This window comes from Pristis pectinata, chromosome 9 (assembly GCF_009764475.1).
Source record: "Pristis pectinata isolate sPriPec2 chromosome 9, sPriPec2.1.pri, whole genome shotgun sequence".
NCBI classification, from domain to species: domain Eukaryota; kingdom Metazoa; phylum Chordata; class Chondrichthyes; order Rhinopristiformes; family Pristidae; genus Pristis; species Pristis pectinata.
The window spans coordinates 8355264-8364458 of record NC_067413.1 but is presented as its reverse complement, the minus strand read 5'-3'; positions in this window follow the sequence as shown (position 1 = coordinate 8364458).

Here is a 9195-nt window from a genome sequence, read left to right as displayed (position 1 = left end):
CTCCCCTCCGCCATCTGCCAATCAACCCCTCCTCACTCGGATCCACCTACCACTTGCCAGCTCTTGCCTCACCCCTCCCCCCTTTATTCTGCCTATCTCCCCTATTTTGGGGGCTCCCCTATCCTGGCTCTCTCAACCCGAAATGTCAACTGTCCATTTCCCTCCACAGATGCTACCTGATTCGCTGAGTTCTTCCAACAGCTCGTTTCTTGCTCCAGATTTCAGCATCTGCAGTCTCTTGTTGTAGGCCTGTTGGTTAGGATCATGGCTTTATCCAATCAGGAAGCAAATGTAAGATGGGGGGAGTTCTGTGGACAGCTGAATTTGAGGAGAGTGTTTCACAGTCCTTCACCAATGTGCTGGACTCTTAACCAGACTTTGATGTGGCTCAGCATGTCACCGTCCAGGAGACAATTAGGAATGGTCATTAAATGCTGGCCTTGTCTGTAACTCCCACATTCTCTCACCTCCATGATTTCTGAATGGAAATGCTCTTGCCTGCCAGAATATGGGTTGTATATTCAGATGAAAAAATTAATGGGTTGCTTTTCACAATGCATTTCTTGGCAGTTTTACCTTATCATTACTGGGCAGAGAAAGGCAACATTTCTGGGACATGTACTGCAAATCAAGATAAAAAATAAACATGAATTTACAGATTGAAACCTTTAGAATGCCCTGCAGAGAGTTCCGTTCAGGGTCAGTGAAGACCTCTGATGGGGTTGCTGGATAAACCCTGCAACATATGTTCAAGGATCAGGCTTTGGGGCAAGTCCATTTTCCACCCTGGCAGCTCACAGAGTCTGTCACAACAGAAAGCAGGATTATTCCAAGTGAGGATGGCATTTCTTGCCAAAGGAGATTGCATAAATTATCAGAACATCAGAAACAAACTAGGAACAGGAGGAGGCCATTCAACCCATCGTGTATACTCTGCTATTCAATAGGATGACGAGTCAACTGATTATAACCCAAACTCCACATTCTTGTCTACCCCAGACACCTTCCATCCACTTGCTTATCAACATAGAACGGTAGCGCAGGAACAGGCCCTTCCGCCCACCATGTCTGTGCCAACTGTGATATGCCAATCAAGACTCTATCTCGCTCCATCTTAAACATATTCAAAGATTCTGCTTCCATTGCCCTTGGAGGAAGAGAGCTCCAAGACTCATGACCCTTTGAGAGAAATAGTTAGACAGGGTGGTGAAGAAGCCATGCATGCCTTCATCAGTCAAGGCACTGAGTACAAGAGTTGGGATGTCATATTACAGCTGTATAAAACATTGGTGAGACTGTATTGTGTACAATTCTGGTCACCATACTACAGGAAGAATGTGATTAAGCTAGAGAGAGTGCAGAAAAGGTTCACCAGATTCTTGCCGGGACTGGAGGGCTTGAGTTATGAGGAGAGACTGGATAGGCCGGGACTGTTTTCCCTGGAGTGAAGGAGGCTGCGGGGTGACCTTATAGAGGTTTATAAAATCATGAAGGTCGTAGATAAGCTGGATTGTCACAGTCTTTTCTCCCAGGATACAGGAGTCTAAAACTAGGGGACATGGGTTTGAGGTGAGAGGGGAAAGATTTAAAGGGACCTGAGGGGCAAGTTTTTCACACAGGGGGTGGTGGGTATTTGGAACGAGCTACCAGAGAAAGTGGCAGAGACTGGTACAATTACAACATTTAAAAGATATTTGGATAGGAAGAGTCTAGAGGGATATGGGCCAAATACAGGGAATTGGGACTAGCTCATCTAGACACCTCGGGTGTCAAGGATGAGTTGGGCCGAAGGGCCCGTTTCCGTGCTGTGTAACTCTGTGATGCTACATTGCAATTTGCAATGCTGGTGGGTGTTTGGAAAAGTGATCTCCCCTCACCACTTAGCAGCCTCTGTAAACCAGTGAACCACTGCCAGCTGCAAGTTTTGATGATGGGCCCTGAGAGACCAATTAACGGAGATGTTTAAAAGGAAAGTTCTGTGAAGATTCATCAGGTAACAAACTCCGATTGATAATCATCTGGAATTGAAGCTGACAGGGCTAAGCATGGAAACATATTGGGGGGAACTCCAACTGGTATAGCTGTGCACAGTGTGTTAGTTACAGCCAGGAGTCAGTGTTCCAGTGGGTGGAACTCCAGAATTGCTCTGATAGAGCTGGCATGGACACGTTGGGCCAAATGGCCTCCTTCTGTGCTGTACCCATTCTATGATACTATGATTTTAACCTATCACAGGGCAGAGAGAATTTTTGGTATTGAGCGTTCACATTTCCCTTACCTGCCCTTGCAACCATTTCAGGACAATGATTTCATTCTGCCTTGACTTTATAGTCATACAGCATGGAAACAGGCCCTTCAGCCCAACTTGTCCCTGCCGACCAAGGTGACTACCTGAGCGAGTCCCATTTGCCTGCCTTTAGCCCATATCCCTTGAAACCTTTCCCATTCATGTACCTGTCCAAATGACTTTTAAACATTGTAATTGTACCTGCCTCTACCAATTCCTCTGGCAGCTCCACATACCCACCACCTTCTGTGCAAAACAGTTGCCCCCCCTTTAAATCTTTCCCATCTCACTTTAAACCTCTTCCCTCCAGTTTGACTCCCCTGCCCTGGGCAAAAGGTTGAGACCATTCACCCTATCTATGCCCCTCATGATTTTATATACCTCTATAAGGTCACCCTTCAGCCTCCTGTGCTCCAGGGTAAAAAGCCCCAGTCTATCCTTATAACTCAAGCTCTCCAGTTCTGGTAACATCCTGGTGAAATATTCCAGCTTAATGACCTCTTTCCTATAGTTAGGTGACCAGAACTGTGCACAATACTCCAAGTGTGGTCTCATCTTGTACAGTTGTAACATGACATCTCAACTCTTGTACTCAATGCCCTGCCCGATGAAGGCAAGCGTGTGAAATGCCTTGTTCACCACCCTGTCCACCTGTGTTGCATTAGTTTTTATTGATTCGCCTTTATTACAAATAAAAGTAGAATTTGATTGCACGGGTGTGGTACCTTAGATCAATGAGTACCTTTAGCGAGGGCTTTGTGTTCAGTTACTGGTCTAGAGATAGATGGCAGATCTCCTCCCTCCCACATTTCTATTCATCCTTCCTTCCCTCCCCTCACTTCACCACGACCCCCTCACTCACCTGATCTACTTGCTGGCCTCAATTCTGCTCTCCTCCCTGATCTCCACAAATCTTTAATCCGCAGTGATCTTAAAATCTAAGACTTCAGAATACCTATCGGCATTCCGTAGAGTTCTCAAGGACAGAGAATTCACAAGCATCTAAAACAGTAAATTCCTCCTCATCTCCATCTGAACTGGGCGACCATTTATCCTGAGACTACGTACCCGAGTTGAAACCTCCCCCCACTTTGGAAACATCCACTCCATCTTATGAGAAGGATGTGGAAGCATTGGAAAGGGTGCAGAGGAGATTTACCAGGATGCTGCCTTGTTTAGAGAGCATGCATTATGAGGAGAGACTAAGGGAGCTAGGGCTTTACTCTTTAGAGAGAAGTATGAGAGGAGACATGATAGAGGTGTACAAAATATTAAGAGGAATAGATAGAGTGGACAGCCAGCGCCCCTTTCCCAGGGCACCAATGCTCAATACAAGAGGACATGGCTTTCAAGTAATGGGTGGGAAGTTCAAGGGAGATATCAGAGGAAGGTTTTTTACCCAGAGAGTGGTTGGGGCATGGAATGCACTGCCTGGGGTGGTGGTGGAGGCAGGTACATTGGTCAGATTCAAGAGACTACTAGATAGGCATATGGAGGAATTTTATATGTGGGATATGTGGGAGGAAGGGGTTAGATAGTCTTAGGCAAGGTTTAAAGATCGGCACAACATTGTGGGCCGAAGGGCCTGTATTGTGCTGTACTGTTCTATGTTCACAACATACCTCAAAGGAGAACCCCCCTGTCATTCTCTTCATTTCTGGAGAACATGAACCTATTGAGATCAACCTCTGTTTATCAGATGAAATGCACATCCCAGGAATTAATCCTTGAGTGGTCCACAATGCAATGTAGGAAACACAGCAGCCAATTTCTCTCTCTCAAGCTGTGTGATAGATGATCAAATATTCATTTTCTATCCATATAAGTGAAGAATTAATACAATGGAGGACACCACAAAGGGATGGCACAGTGGTGTAGCTAGCAGAGCAGCGTCAGAAACCAGGGTTCAATACTGACTGCAGATACTGTCTGTGCAGAGTTTGCACGTTCTGTGACTGGGTTTCCAGCGAGAGCTCTGGTTTCCTCTGGGAGCTCGGGTTATTAGGATAATGTAAGTTGTTTGCTAGTAGGTAGATGAGCCGTATAATCTAAAGGCATAGATGGGAATTGGGGGGGGGGGGGGGTGGGTAGGGGGGTAGGGAGATGGGATGAGTGTGGGATTAGTGTAAATGGGTGCTTAATTTCTACATGGGCTCACTGGGTGAGTGGTGGAGTCTGAGAAGAATTGAAAATAGGATTAGTGTGAGTGGGTGGTTGATGGTCAGTGCAGACTCAGTGGGCCAAAGGGTCTGTTTCCCTGCTGTATCTCTTTACGAGCCCATGACAAATAATCCCTTCACTTCTGGGTGATCTTTTGCATCTACCTGAAAAAGCACATAATCAGATTAAACGTGTCCAGCAGTTCATCCATGGAAGAACAGAAGGGTGGTATCCCTACTCAATAAAGAATGCCGAAAAGGTTCAAGCAATTGTTTTTTTTATTGATATACATTAATACAATCCTCAAGGTGTGGAAAGAAACAAGGCCCTGAACGTCACAATGAATCAGAACATAACTTCAGTACGATTTCTAACATAAATCAAACCAGATCACAGTGTCCAACACATTAGTGCAAGGATGCTTGAAATCTATCATTATGTTTAAAAGAAGCAAGAGCCACGTTGTTCAGTCCTATTTCCTCCATAAAAACATTCTTTATGCAATATGCACCACCTTCATCCCAGCTCCACAAGAGCTATTTGGATATGAAATGCAGGCTTCCTCTCACAGAGGTAAATCAATTATCAACCACAGTCTGGCTACACATGGCAGCCTCTTGCCTGTCTGTGTAATCAGGGAGCTTTTAAATTCACATTTCTATGATTCCAATCTGCCACGTTCTTTGTTAAACCAGTAGCCAGCGAGTGCTGCTTACAATGTCAGATTAATCGCATTATCCCTTGCCAATAACGAAGGAACGTTGCTGGTGTCATTTAAAAAATAAAAACTGAAAAAAATGAAATCCTCAAAAGATGATGGTTTATCAGTCTGCAACCATTTCAAAACACACGATTACTTATTACAGCTTCCAGAATTTGGAAAGGAACCATTTGGCCCATCAAACCTACATTAGCTTTTAGTGGAACAGTCCCATCAATCCCATTCCAATGCCTTTCCCCCAAAGCCCTGAAAATTATCTTCCGTTAATTGCCCATCCAACTTTGCTCTGAAGTCCATGGTTAACCGGGTAATCCTTGGCACCAAGCCGACCTAACACAAACCAATCCCACCCGTCTGAGATGGATATTTCTTCTCATGACTACTGATCAGGGCTTTGTTTGCTTTCTCATTTCCTTTGAGCACTTATTTATTTATTATAAAGAACTAGAGCTGGGGAAGACAGACAACTCAACCAAGTTTTATTTATTAAATACCGAAGCAGCCTGACCCCTTCCCAAGCTGAACCGGAACACGTGGTGCAGAATAAACCAGGCACTGATTCTCTTTCCGCCGACCTCACAGTGAGCTCCAGATCATAACCATTCTCAGTATTAAAAAAAAAGGATTTTTCCTTGGAACATTTCCCCAATATTTTAAATCAGTGGCCCGTGATCCTTGATTCATCGTTTCACGAGAACAATCTGCTTCTATTTCCGCTTTCTAAACGGTGACAGAATCAATAAAAGCCAAGGCCCCAAAGGGTGTTTAAAGTGTGTCATTCAAGCTTAATCAGGCAGCGTACCCTTTGAAAGGGAACAGCAAAACACCAAAGGGAGTAATAAGCAGATTTCATGACGGATTTGTCCCAGCTGACAGAAACCACAGCAGTGAGCTCCAAAAATAAACACTTGCATTTCCCTGGCACCTTTTACAAAGACGTCCCAAAGGGCTTTAGAGCAAATGACATGTAGTCATCACTATGATACAGGAAAGGCATAGAGTGTATGGACCTAATGAAGGTAAATGCATGGATGCAAAAGTGGGGATGTATGTGATGGGCCGAAGGACCTGTTTCTGCACTGCATGATTATGTATGCACAGCAAGCATGTGATAATAATTAATGCTAAACTGCAGGATAAATGTTGGTCAGGTACTGAAGACCTCCCTTGATACACAGAGTATAGAACAGTACAGCACAGGAACAGGCCGTTCAGCCCACAAGGGGTATTGTAGTTTCTTTGTCATACGATAATGCTTCAGTTGTAAAACATCCATTTTGGACAATCTTTGGACTCCTGTCTCACCACTCCCCCTCTTCTCTTTATACTGGCCATCTCCCCCTCAGTTCTGATGCAAGATTTTAACCCAAAACGTCAACCATCCCTTTCCTCTAACAGATGCTGCTCAACCCGCTGAGTTCCTCTAGCAGATTGTTTGTAACCTATTATCACCTCCTTTACATCAGAGTCCAGCACCAGTAGCCCTTTGTGTTCTCGGTTATCTCCCTCCAGCAGCTCCAGAGAAAACAACCCAAGTTTGTCCAACCTCTCCTTATAGCTCATATCCTCTAATCCAGGCAACATCCTGGTAAACCTCTTCTGCACCTTCTCCCAATCCTCCACATCCTTCCTGTAATGGGGTGATATGGCCAGGATTGCACACAGGAGGATCCCAGCATCCATCTGCTGATGGGAGCATAATCCTGAGGTGGAAAGTCAAACAGTTGGAGCAGCGCTTCACAGAAGGGCAGGCTGCCGGAAAACTGGGAGCTTGTCCAATTCTTCACTCAAACTTTCCAAATGTATTACCTCAACAGAAAATCAAACACTGAGAAAACAGGCCAGCGGCCTCTCCCACTCTTTGCACATGGAGAAAATGTGGCCAGGCCTTCCAATAAAATAGTTCTGGTTAACCAAATTATGCCATTTTCTCCTTGTGCCTCTAGGAATGGGGTATGCTGCCATTGATATCTTCATATTAACCTGACAGACTTGTACCTAGAAGAAACACACACCATTTTGATATAGAAGGAAACCACTCAGCCCTTTGTGTCTGTACTAGCTCCCTTTCCAGTGCTAAAGACAAGCTGCAGGCTGTACCTGTGGAGTGAAATGGACAGTCAGCGTTTCCGGTCGAGACCATTCATCTGGACTGAAAAATAGAAGGGAGTTAGTCAGTATAAAGAGATGGAGGGGAAGGGGCGGAGCAAGAGCTGGCAGGCGATAGGTGGATCCAGGTGAGGTGGTGTTGATTGGCAGATGGAGTCAGGTGGTGAGGGAAGGGTGGAGTTACCAACAGAAGCTGGGAGGTAATAGGTGGTAGCAACAAAGGGGTACAGATGGTGGAATCTGGAAGGAAGGGGAGGTGGAACCAAATAAGGGAGGTGGGGTAGGCAGAAGGAGTGGGTGGAGGAGGGGTAAGAAAGATGGTGACGAGGGGCTGGGGTGGGTGTGGGAGGAATTGGGTCGATTAGGAGGAGAAAGCCCTTACCAGAGCTATCTGTTCTGATCTCAATGCCTTGATTTGTCCTGCCACAAATTATTCTCCTTCAACTCATAGGGTCGCACAGCATAGGAACAGGCCCTTTGGCCCACCACGTCTATGCCGACCATCACACCTATCTACACTAATGCCTGCATTAATTCCATATCCCTCTGTGCCCTGCTCATTCAAGTACCTGTCCAGTTGCCTCGTAAATGTTCCTGCCTCAACCACCTCCTCTGGCAGCTCATTCCAGATACCAGCTGCTTTTTGTGTGAAAGGTCCCCTTTAAACCTCCACCCTCTCATCTTCAACCTATGTCCTCTAGTTTAAGACACCCCTACCATGGGAAACAGACACTGCTTATCTAACCTATCTACGCCTCTCATAATTTTATATACCTCATGTCATCTCCCATTCACTGTGTATATCCAGACCTGGTTTAACTTCCCAAAATGCGTCACTTTGTACTGGTCTGAGTTAAATTCCATTTGCCTTTGCTTTGCCCACTTTCCTCGTTGATCTAGATCTCAGTATAGCCTTCAACAACCTTTTTCATTGTCCACTATATCACCAATTTTGGTGTCATCTGCAAAACTTATCATGCCACCTATATTCTCATCCCAGTCATAAATATATAACGGCAAACAACAGAGGACCCAGCACCGACCCCTGCGGCACACCACTGGTCACAGGCCTCCGATCCAGATTCCAGCATCTGCAGCCACCTGTGTCTCCACTACCACCCTCAGCCTCCTACCACCATGCCAATTCTGTATCCAATGGGCTTGCTCACCCTGGATGCCATGTGATTCAACCTTCCTGTACGGAAGGTTAGAAAACTCAAACCAGCCTCTTTAATGCGTCCCTCCACATTGTCATAATCCACACAGGTACCGATTTTAACTCCCATTGTCCAGTGGTAGATGTAGGTAGGTTAAAATGGCTGGGATAAAAACAGAAACTCCTGAAAAAAGCTCAGCATGTGATGCAGGATCCATTGAGGTTTCAGTTTTGTGACCCATCCTCAGAACCTGGTTAGGGGAGAATCAAGTCCGTCTCGGTGGCAGAGAAAATGGGGGAACCATGGGTTGAATTAATGTCACAGTTAAACTCTGATTGTGCACTGCGTTGCTAATGCTGTATACACGAGAACAGGCTTGGGCTCTTCTCCCACGAGGATCTGAACGAAGTATGAAGGGATGTGTTAGAGACGCAGCTGTTTCCATTGTTACGTGGTCTGGAGCAACAAACCCACCGAAGAATGAAGTGGAGGTTTCTTTACCTGGAAGGTGCTGAGAATCTGGAACTCACTCCTGCAGGAAACAGCTGCAAGGAATTGTGTAAATGCATTCAAAGGCAAGCGAGATGAGGGAGATGGTGGGATAGGAAGAGGCCAGCGTGGAAGCATAAATGCCAGCATGGCCCTGTTGGGCCGAATGGCCTGTTTCAATGCTGTCAATAAAAACAGGAATTACTGGAAACACTCAGCAGGCCAGTTAGCCTCTGTTGAGACAGAAATATTATTTCAGGTCATTTCTCTCC